The sequence below is a fragment of the Pseudophryne corroboree genome, chromosome 6 (assembly GCF_028390025.1).
Source record: "Pseudophryne corroboree isolate aPseCor3 chromosome 6, aPseCor3.hap2, whole genome shotgun sequence".
NCBI lineage: Eukaryota > Metazoa > Chordata > Amphibia > Anura > Myobatrachidae > Pseudophryne > Pseudophryne corroboree.
Genome location: NC_086449.1, coordinates 361,822,926 through 361,835,192, shown reverse-complemented (window position 1 = coordinate 361,835,192; position 12,267 = coordinate 361,822,926).

Genomic DNA, 12,267 nt, shown 5'->3' with positions numbered 1-12,267 from the left:
AGCAGGACTTTCAAAATGTGGAACGTTGACTTCGGGTGACAGTTTGATCCGAGATTGCCACTGTTCAATCTGAAGTATCGCACATAGGTACCCAACTATCCTCACTAAAAGGTTTCTCATTTGATTTCGCCTTGGCTCATAACGCCCTCTGAGCAGTTGTTCTTCGGCAAGCAACTGACCTTCCCCAACTACAAGAATGCCATGACAATTTTGATAATTGTGGGAGGAGGAACAATCTGAGCTTTAGCGGAATCTCAGAAGATAGTCCGCCCCAGTGTTTCCTCGACTTCCCTACTAGAGTCTTCAATTAACTCTTGGACCAAGATCCTAACTCCGTGATTGAGTTTGGTAGGGCGCATTGGGCCCTAAGACCCAGGGGAGCTCCATCGGATTGGCCAAGTGACACTATTTGTCGTTTACATTATTACTCACAGAAAGAGGACATCCTCCGCAAAGTCCGTCGTTTGTATGTAATAAAGATAGATGATCACCACATCCAATTCTTCCAATACTTATCCTGGTCGACCCTTCAAAAGCGTAGGGCACTGCATCCTCTTACTGCTGAACTGCGTAAGCTGGGGATCAAATACAGATGGGGATTCCCATTCAGTTTGCAAGTTTCATACAATGGCAGGCTGCATACTTTCAAAGATTTGACTGATTTTCCCTCTTTTTGCCAAGTTTTCGGTCTTCCCTTGGTCACCCTCCCGGATTGGCAGTAGCCTCTAGTACGTTCCATGCCACCAGAAATTTCTCACCCCAATAATGACTGTCAGCTTGTCCAACATAATCCAAAGCCACCGATGGACCAACGGGCTTCTAAAAAACATGACAGCACCTTGGCAGCTCCTGTGTAGTCTAGGCTGTTTATAACTATTATTTTGAGAATGTGTAGTGTCTTAGGGTAGTCCTAGAGATGAAGATGTTGCTCACTGTTGTGTTCTACCATTCTTCCTTTGGAATATGCATGGCGTCGACTGCAAAGGTACTTCCACATAGAGACTTCTCTTGGACACGCTACATATATCTATGCTAATCCCTTAAATATGCCTACTATTGATTGATGTGGTCCACTTATTCGACTGAGTGGAAAGTTACTGTTACAGTATATTCATTTCTTATTCTGACTGATGTTATGTGATTAGAACAAATGTTTCATTTAATGTTTATCACTTTAGCTTAGTTATTAGGGTGGGTATTGTCACTAACCCCTAGTACCCCTGTGCCACCCTGGTCTTCTTGGTCTCTAACGTGTTTTTCACCCAAGCACCCAAGTGGTGGTAGTGTGTTGTTTGCTTATTTTTCTGCGTGTTTCCCACTCACACTCCAGAGTGGGTTGTGTTCTCTGCAACTATTCTCTACTATATGTCTTATCCTTTTCTTGTCCTTTTTCTTCTTCATTTTCTCTCCCTCATTCTGTGTGGTCCTCTGCTCACAAAGAGTCGACTCCCCCTCCATAGCTTCAATATTGCTCTCCATATAATAAGTGATGGCTGCTAAGGCTAAAGCTATGACCATTAAATTAGTTTCTCTTAATGTGAAGGGCTTAAATGTTCCGGAGAAACGCTCTAGAGTGCTTAGAGATCTCTTTGCCTTACAGGTGGACGTTGTGTTCCTCCAGGAGACGCACTTCAAATCTGGTGCAGCCCTGATTCTTAAGGACCACAACTACCCATTTTCCTTTTATAATAACAATAGTAAAAGTAAGTCTTTGGGAGTCGCTATTTTATTATCTATAGGGTTACCATTTCAAGATTTGACCTCTACAGCTTTGGAGGAAGGAAGAACGCTCTTGGTCAACTAAGTAATAAACCTCTGTTGCGTAGGGGAGGAGCAGCTGAGAAGTATTGTCAGGTGCTATGACTACCTGATAAATGAAATATAGTTATGTAAAAAGAATAATATAACTGCGCTCCACAGATGGGTAAACAATGCAGGGTACAATATTATCTTTCACAATCTAAAAGTCATAAAATACTCCCCTATTTGGACAGATTTGGGTAATTGTCAAATTTCTGTTATGCACAATAGTGGTATTGTTTCTTCATTCCATGATATCCCAACATGTAATTTTTTTCTTACATAAAAGTGAAGAGATGGTACTTGTAAAGGTGTCTTTAAAAGTTGGTGCTCACATAAAAACTTACTTCTTTGGTCTTTAATGCACGCACATCATAGTATCTTTATCGCCTGATATGATCCTCACCCAATAATATTCATCATTCAAGGTATGTATAAAAAATTAACACATTATTCCAACATTAAAAGCATTCTTATAAAAAAAGCAGGTATCCAGTTCATTTAGAGGGAGTCACTGTTGTTAAATCCTCATCTCTACATACACCATTGGTGCTGGTGTTATAAACTCCCAGGAAAAAAAGTTCTGCACCCCTGGGTAAGACTTTTTTTCCCTGGGACTTTATAACACCAGGATCGTATCAGGCGATAAAGATACCTTGATATTAACATGCCTTAATATTGTACCCTGCATTGTTTACCCATCTGATCTTGGTCAAATGTAATATGTTTGGTCAGTCATATACCTTTATCAGTGTTTATGTTCCCAATCAATCACAACCCATGTTCCTGGCCAAAGTTTTGAATCAGATAGCCTCGCTGGTCGAGGGTATTCCGATAATAGGAGGCGACCTGAATTGGGCTCTTCAGCCAGAGATTGACATTTCAGGCTCCCCTGTTAGGTCCTCTCTAGCTACACACCAGAGAGTACATGATGCTCTGCATGACCACCAGTTGGTCGACACGTGTCGACTCCAACACCCCAGAGACAGGGACTATACGTTTTACTTGCGACCTCATGATATATTTTCCAGGATAGATTGCTTCCTACTACCTCATAGATTTCTACACTTACTCCGATCCACTGAGGTGGGGATGACCACATGGTCAGACCATGCGCCCATTTCCCTGACTCTGGAGACCTCCAATCCTGATCTCAGACAATGTACTTGGCGGTTGAATGAGCAAATCTTAATGGACTCGTGATTTAAATCTCAATTGACTGAGGCAATAGACGACTACTTTTTACTTAATGAAACGCTGGAGGTTTCCAGAGTCACGGTATGGGAAGCCAATAAACGTGTCTTACGTGGTAAGTTCATTCAGCTGGGCTCCATTATGAAACAGGAAAAGTTGGGTAAAAAAACTGCCTTGCTTCAACGACTGAAAGATCTGGAGACAACGCATAAGTTGGGAGCCTCATCTCAAGTATTGAGCTGAACGAGACTAGATCTGCCTTGAATGCTTGACTTCTTGAGGACATCAATAAGGATTATTGGCTTCGTAGTAACCGCTTTTTCCAGTGGAGGAACAAACTGGGTAAACTGCTAGACGCTGCATTCTCAAAGAGCCACTCTATGCATCTACATGGTAGTAGATTCAAAAGGAGCCCACCAAACCCTTACGAGAGATATTGCCGACACATTCCACTTCTACTACTCTAAATTGTATAATCTTCAGGACCCTATGTCCCAGGGCCGGTGCTAGGGTGTTCGGCGCCCCCCTGCAAACTATAAATTTGCGCCCTTCCATACTTTACAAAGGGACAGCACATATAATTCGCTCTGTAGCAGTGACACTTATACACATAATGCTCCCTGTAGTAGTAGTAGTGCCGCTTACACACATAATGCCCCCTGTAGCAGTGACGCTTACACACGTAACGCCCCCTGTACCAGTGACGCTTACACATAGAATACCCCCTGTACCAGTGACTCTTACACACGTAATGCCCCCTGTACCAGTGATGCTTACACACGTAACGCTCCCTGGACCAGTGACGCTTACACACGTAATGCTCCCTGTAGTAGTGCCACTTACAGATGTAACGCCCCCTGTACCAGTGACGCTTACACACGTAATGCCCCCTGTAGTAGTGCCACTTACACACGTAACTCTCCCGTGTAGCAGTGACACTTACACATGCAACACCCCCTGTACCAGTGACGCCTACACATGTAACGCCCCCTGTAGCAGTGACGCTTACACACGTAAAGCCCCCAGTAGTAGTGACGCTTGCACACGTAATGCCCCCCTGTAGTAGTGATGCTTACACACATAATGCCCCCCTGTAGTAGTGATGCTTACACACGTAATGCCCCCTGTAGTAGTGACGCTTGCACACGTAACGCCCCCTGTACCAGTGATGCATGCACACATAATGCCCCCTGTACCAGTGATACTTGCACATGTAACGCCCCCTGTACCAGTGACGCTAGCACACATAACGCCCCCTGTAGCAGTGACGCTTACAAGTAACGCCCCCTGTAGCAGTGATTTTAATACAAGACGCACCTGTAACAGTGATGCTTACACATATTATGCTGTCACAGACACACACACCACATACACACACATACTGTACATACATTACACACATACACAGTCACACATACACACACATACATATAGATACTGTATACACACACACACACACACACCACACACATACATATATACGCACACACACTTTCACTCACTCTCTTTCAAGCCACTTACATAAGGAAGTTTGGCACTTCATCCTTCTGTGTTGCAGTGCAGTCAGCAGCCTGGCCCAACTGCACTCTGTGAGTCTGTGACAGAGGAGGGGAGAGGAGTCTCCATGCTGCCGGCGCCACTACCTGTGGTAGACTGTGACAGGCGCAGCAGCCGGCAGCAGCAGGGACATTTGCTCAGCACATGGATACTGAGCAGGGAGAGCGCCTCTTCTTCCTGGCGCCTCCCGGCACTGCATCCCTTTGCTGAGCAGTTAGTGCCAGGCCTGCTATGTCTCCTGCAATCCTATCAGACTCCCGTGCACTGGTTGACCAATATCTCCAAGATGCCGGGTTTCCAACATTGTCGGAAGAAGATAGTGTTTGGATAGACACTCCTTTCTCTCTTCCAGAGTTAGAGCAGGCCCTTAAAGAGACACCCTCTGGGAAGAGCCCGGGTCTCGATGGTTTCACTATTTTCTATAATAAAGTCTTCAAAGACTCTCTCCTTTCCAAAATGCTGGCTGCTTTCAATGATATTACTCAAGTGTGTAGATTTTCACCACAAGCAATGGAAGCATTCATCACAGTCATACCAAAGGAAGGCAAAGACCCGACACAATATGCCAGCTACCGCCTGATCTCACTTCTTAACATGGATATTAAGTTGTATGCCAAATTGGTAGCCAATAGATTGAAGCTGCTACTCCCTAACAATGCTTCCAACATGCCATCATTTTCCGCCGCAGACATACAGTATGGATGGTCTACAGTTGCCTCATTTCTCACTGTACTACAGTGCCATTATTCTGAATGGGATTATGGAATGGTCTAGGACAAATAATATCAAACAATGGGTCCTTATAGAAAATGAAACCCTATCAACATTAATAGCACAATACCCCTGGTGTTCTAAGGTCCCGGTCATTTCCCACCCCACCATTGGCCCCACATCGACACGCTGGAATAGATTGCAGATTCTTCCATATATGTCCTCAAAATTTCCCCCTTTAACTCACCTATTTGACAATCCTGAGTTTTCCCCCGGAATATCTGGGGGGGTGGGGGTGGGGGTGGGGGGGTTGCTATATGGAAACTACACGGGGTAACACGTGTCGGCCAGCTGGTGGATTGAGGAGACATTATCCCCTTCCCCACAGTGCAGTCTAAATGGAATTTACCATCTTTGGAGATTTGGAGGTATCTACAGTTGAAGCACTTTGTATCAGGGAGTAGAGTTTGAGTGGCTACTACTAGATCTCTGACCATCTTTGAGAACATGTGCCTAGATCCTTCACGTCCACCACATTTTCTCTCAAGGTGCTACAGACACTTAATTGAACATCAGTTTTATGATCTTCCCAAATATAATAGATAATGGGAACAAGACCTGCAGATTGACCTGACAGAGGAATACTGGAAAAAGAGTTTCCAGGCTACTTTTGTTAGCTCAATTAGCTACTCAGTGATTGAGACTCAATTTAAAGTTTTATCCTGTTGGTACAGGTGTCCCCTCATATTGGTCAAAATGTTCTCTGGGGTACCGGATACTTGCTGGCAATGTAACAATGATACGGGTTCCCATTGCATATTTGGCGGGACTGTTGTTCACTCCACCCTTTTTGGGATAAGGTCATCTCCATCTCTAGGCTGATATTGGGTTAATAAGTCCCTTCTGAAACCGAGTTTTGGCTCCTCAATGTTTTCTCCGGCTCCTTGACAATTTATAAGCAGTCCCTATTAAAGTTCTTTAACAGCACTGCAAAAGCGGTCATCCCAGTTTGATGGAGGTCCATTACTCTGCCTACCATGAAGGAGGTGGCTAATAGAATTGACTTGTACTTTATACCCTCTCTTGCCTCTCTTTCTCTTCTTCTAATTTTTATCTTAGATTTTCTCTCTTTTTCTTTCTATGTATGTTCAAATTTACTGTTGTTTTGGTTGAACCCAATGTTTGACTAGCAATTAACCTAAGCTAAACGAGATAACTCTCTCTGCTTCGATTATATAGGATGCCTTGTATATTTCTGCTCATTATATGACAAACAAGCTTCTTGTCTTGTATTAACCTTTATTGCCTGCCTGGCTTGTCTGTTTTTGTATGTTAAAACTAATAAACATTTGTTGGAGAAAAAAAACAATGTATCGAGGCATGAATATAATATGCTCTCCAATCCCCTTAGGCGAGAGTCAAAGTATAGTAACAACAGTCCGGGAAGCAGACAATAATGATATATATGTCTCAGTAATACTGATAAACTATAAATATCCTGCCGCTTAGTTGTATCTATAGCAAAATACAGGTATAAGGTGTCAAATCAGAACTCCTGTCACCAATGTATCAGTATGGAATCATACAATATGGTGATGTTATCAGCAATTTGTCATTACATATTAAACTGAGAGGTCACATTATATATTCTATGCAGTATTTTATCACCAATCTGTCAGCACATAGCAAACTGAGAGTTCACAGTGTATACTCTATGCACTATTCTCACCAATCTGTCAGCACATAGCAGACCAGTGACGTGTTGTGGGGTGAGGCAGGTGAGGCAGAGCCTTTGCAGTCATACTAACGTTTGTGTCAGAGTTTTAACTGTATAAAGTATATGAAAAATACAAAGAATATGTTTGAAATATCTTCTTTGCATTATTCTAATAATTTTTATAGCCAAAACTCTGGAGTGAAAAGTCTATGGCAGGAGAGGCAGTGCCTCACCTGGCTATCTTTTCCGCACATCTCTGTTCAAAACTCACCAAATTTCCAGGAGTTTATACTGCTGCACCTGTGTATAATGCCCAGATGTATGCTTTGGCTCATGTATTGCATCTAAATCTGGCTCTGGTGCTAGCCAGTGCCTTCTGGGCTATTTAGCTCACCGCACGTCCCTGGAGCAGAGTGAACGTTCACTGTGTATGCTCTAGTAATTGAGTGAAAAATCAAACAACAAAGAGATATCAAACACTTAATATGCTAGGGATCTTTTAGATACACTCTGGTATTGATTGGTTATGCAGACATCTCTCTGATATAATAGGTAATGCGGTAGAATGTAAAAACAGGAGTGCTACATACCACTGACAGTGCCTGCCCTCATACCGTGTGATGGTCCAGTGAATAACTGCATAGAGGGGCAGTCATGGGCCACTGAATTAAGGAAAAAAGCTGCTTCTGCTATTTGAGCTTGTTAACCTGTGATACCGTTGATGCATTGCATTACAGGGGACCTTCACTGGACCAAATGAGAGACCAGAGAACAGGAGAAGGAAAGATACCTGTGCTGTAATGTGTCTCCTGTCAGACCTGACAGAAACGATGGTTAGGAATCGCATTTCGTCACGTGATGGGCAGCCTCGTGATTTCCCTTAGAAGCCAAAGTAATGTGGTAAGAAGCCAATCACACCTGGAGATAGTGGATTGGTGGCAGGTTCTGAGTTTGTAACATACCTGGAGCCAAGGCCGGACAGCCCATCTGGCAATTCTGGCAAATGCCAGAAGGGCTGATGGGCTTGTGGGCCGGTCGTGTCAGGCAGAGAGCCGGGAAGGCCGTGCGCAGAGCAGCCTCTCGCTCTCTGCTCTGGCCGCTCCCCTGCCTCCCCTCCCGTCTCCATAGAAATGGAGGCGTGCTGCAAGTCTACGCCCCCATGACTCACGGCATGTCCCCGTGTGATCGTGCACCCTGCCCATCTCCATGGATATGGGGCGTGCCACGAGTCCATGCTCTCTGACTTACACCACGACCACGACTTTAGTGTCATGCGTGCATGCACATGCCAGGGCTGAACTCTGAGCCCAGTCCGTCCCTGCCTGGAGCTGATGACACAGGGCAGACTGGCCCATGCTAGAGTGAATGAAACTAGAAGGGTGAATGATACTTTTCATTCAGTATTACCTATATGGGATATAGGAAGAGAGAGTAAATGTAGGTTTAACTTAGTATGCTACCTGACTGTAGTAGTAATACTTGAACAACCTAGCAGAATGAGTGCTTTATGAGAACTGGATGGATCGTCTCTGAACACACTATGACATGTATATATGCAATGGCAGCTGAAGGATCAGATGGTACTGTATGTGGTGAAGGAGACTGCATGCAGGAGGCTTGGTAAAGCAGACTGTAATAATGAACAGGTATATCGCAGGGGACAGAGAGCACACTGGTGTAGAGAGAAGCACCCTGTTATGAGCCACGGCTGCGGCTCACCAAGTCAGTGAGTCCCGATCGTACATCACTTCCACCTGGTTGTCCCTGGTGGTCCTCAGTTTCTCCTTGCCCTTATCTGCAAGAAATATCACCTGCACAGTGGTTGAGCACCATCTCATAGTGCCTCTGTTCTCGATGAGATCCTAGACCAGTCCTGACCCTGTCCCTCTGTGTACCTGTAGCATCCATACTCACTCTAAGTCATATCTTCAGCTCAATATCCTGTGTTCAATATCCTTTGTGAGCCCCTACTGCTAGAGGTAAAAGTCAAGATGGCAATCTAAGTACTGGTGTGCGTATTGTGCACTAAGGAAACAGCGGGGGGCTGTTATTGTTGGAAGGCCCTCTCACCAGCTCTAGGGGTCTCACACAATAGTGCTGGAGTTTCTACCATGCTGATTACAACAGGAGAATGTGGTAACTATAGTTACAGAATGGTGAGCGGTGATAACAGGCTGAACCCAATGGAGATAACTCAGGAACTAGGAACTGCTCCTGTCACAGGGGACCAGGATTCCTAGGAGACTTGTTGTACTGTCAATGGACAGGTGGCAGAGAGCAGTTTAAATAGGGAGCTCTAGCACAGGATTGGATGTGGAAGTCATGTGCAGTGAAGGGACGTTGTGAATGGTTGAAACCTGAAACTACTCAGCTGACCTTAAGCAAGATGGTGCTACTGAAATGAGCAAGCCAGTGAATCGGCAGCGCTGGGCAGGGTTAGAGGGTCTAAGTACTCGATTTGTGACAAATGGCAGTGTTCTACACTAATCATTTGTACGGCTAATCACAGCCTGGAAGCACTCCTTTTGAATGAATTAAATCAGTTATGGACAGTTACTGCCCAATTGATGACAGTAACGATTAAACAGGGGATCGTTCTTTGATAAACACACATATGTATGACATTTCAAGGATAGTCCCATTATAAATAGTATCTAATTTGGGAGAAATTGGTTATTCGTTTGAGTTGAAAACCAGAAAAAATATAATGTAGTAATCATTTTACACATAAGTGTGATGCTACAGACATATTGCAGATAAAAAAATAGATCATTTGATATGCCCCAATGATGATCAGATAATTTGATTGTAAATTAATACGTATAAGAACTATTGTTTAAGTGATGGTATCAATAAAAACATGTAGTATTAAAGTATGTAACATATTTCAATAATGGATTCAAAATATTATAGACATAATGGGGAGAATTCAATTGTTATAACCCCCGATCTCCAGTCTGAAGTGACGGGAGATCGAAGGGGGCGATATTCAATTGATTTCCCCTATCGTGCTTATCGCACCCATTAGTGTTTGGTTTAGCCGCGTAAGGCTGCTAAACACAACTAAACTAATGGGCCTGAACGGGAAAAGTGATGTCAGGTCCCTTTTCACACATTTCAGCTCACTACCCCCAACAGGTGCGATCTGATTTGCAAACCCAAGAAGCCAATCACGCCTGAATGGAGCTACAATTTAATAGCTCCATTTGGTGCCATCTAGTGGCTGTCGGTGGGAATAACATTTGACTCTCGCCCATTGAGTATAAATTATAATTTATAAAAAAAAAATATATATGTATTTTATATGTGAGTTAACTCATTTGAGGACATATTTATCATCACTTAATTTCTAATTAACATTTTCACCTACTTTCTTAATAAATTATGTTTGGTGCCATTCATCATAAAGGTAACACAGGAGATATCACAGATATCTTCTGCTAACCTTTACTCCCAATCTGGCCTGGTGTCCCCATACACTAGTAAAGGGACCTCATTCATCAAGCTCTAAAAATACATTTTCAGAGCACGACTCCGAGAGCATTCACTATCTGCAGATGGTGAATGCTCCCACAGCCCTGCAACGTACCCATGGGAAGCAGACCCAGCTTGTGAACAGGGATCCTTCTGGATCTCTCCTCCCAAGTCAGACTTCTTCAGATGGATGCTGGGGCTTTGTGCACCTGTGTAAGCACTAGTTCACCCATGCGCACTAGTACTAGCACTGCCAAATTTATTTTTCTGCTACAAAAGTAGCAGTGAAAAGATTTGTGGAGACAGCTGATTTTTCGATCAGCTGTCTCCACACTGGAGCAATGATGAATTGCTCCGATGCTTGCTTTGAGTCTCTTTACCACTTTTCAACTCCTATCTCTCTCCCCCCCACCACCTTGCCTACCCTCCTCAATGTCTGCCCTTGACTTTGCCAACCACTTCACATCTTAAAGGACATCATATCCCACCAAAGCGTCATTCCAGTCTTTCCCAGCCTATCTCTTCTCATCCATCCTACCAACTCTGACTTCTTTCTTCCTAGTATGGAGAGTCATCAGTCATGGCCATCATTTGGTCCTCCCCCTTCCACCTCCCACTAGATCCTATCCTCTCTCACCTCTTCTACCAACTCTCACCAGTTGCTGTTCCCATCTTGTCAATCTTCAATCTACCCCTTTCTTCGGGCACTGTACCATCTGCATATAAGCATGCCATTGTCTCCCCATTCTTAAAAAACACACCCTTGATCCTAACACTCTCTACAACTACCACCCCATATCTCTTCTCCCATTTGCCTCCAAATTCCTACAGCCTATTGTCAGCTAGCAACATATTGCATTTTTTCCCCTCCCACTAGCAGCTTGACCCATTTCAGTCTAGTTTTCATCCTCTCCACTCCACATTAACTGACCTCACAAAAGTCAGCAATGACCTCCTTGCTGCCAAATCCAAGAGCCAGCACTATCTGCTTATTCTCCCTGACCTCTCTGCTATTTTTGATACTGTGGACAACCCTCTTCTCTTGCAACTCCTACACTCACTCGGTCTGCATGATACTGTCCTCTCCTGTCTGTCGTTCTACCGCTCTGTTTTTCCCTTTGTCTCCTTTCATCTGCCTTCCCCGTCCTACATGCCCTGCACAGGCTCCCCTTCCAATTCAGAATCCAATTCAAACTTCTTACACTCACTTACATAGCCCTCATCTCTATTCACACACCCACCCACTTCACTCCCAAATAAAGGCTGGACCAGCAGCAGCCCCCCTTTTTCACCTAGGTAGGAGCCGTCCCTGGTAATGTAATTGAGACCGCAATCGTCTATACAGGGACGTAAACATCTGTCTTTTTTTTCACAAAGAAGAAGCCAGCACCTGCAGGCGAAGATGAAGGAAATACAGTATAAAACTCTTCTACAAATTTTCTCTAATGTACTTCAACATGGATTATGTGAGGAAAGTGGATATACTCTTTCCTGGAATGAGATCTCTTGGTCAATCCAATTTACTATGAGGAGGTAAGGTTTCAGCAGCCTGCTTACTAAAAACATATAGGATGTTTTTATTTGGTTGAGAAACTGCCAACACTTCTTTACTTGAAACAGTGTGGTGTGGGAGGATGCACTGCAAACATGACTTAGAACAGGACAGGCCCCATGTCAGGATTTGAGGGGTCACCCAAACAATATGAGGACTGTGACTGTGGAACCAAAGAAATATGAGAACTATAGCATTGGTGGCTTCACCTGCACAGCAATACTGCAACGCTCAAACACAGTGAACAAGATGGTGCAGCACA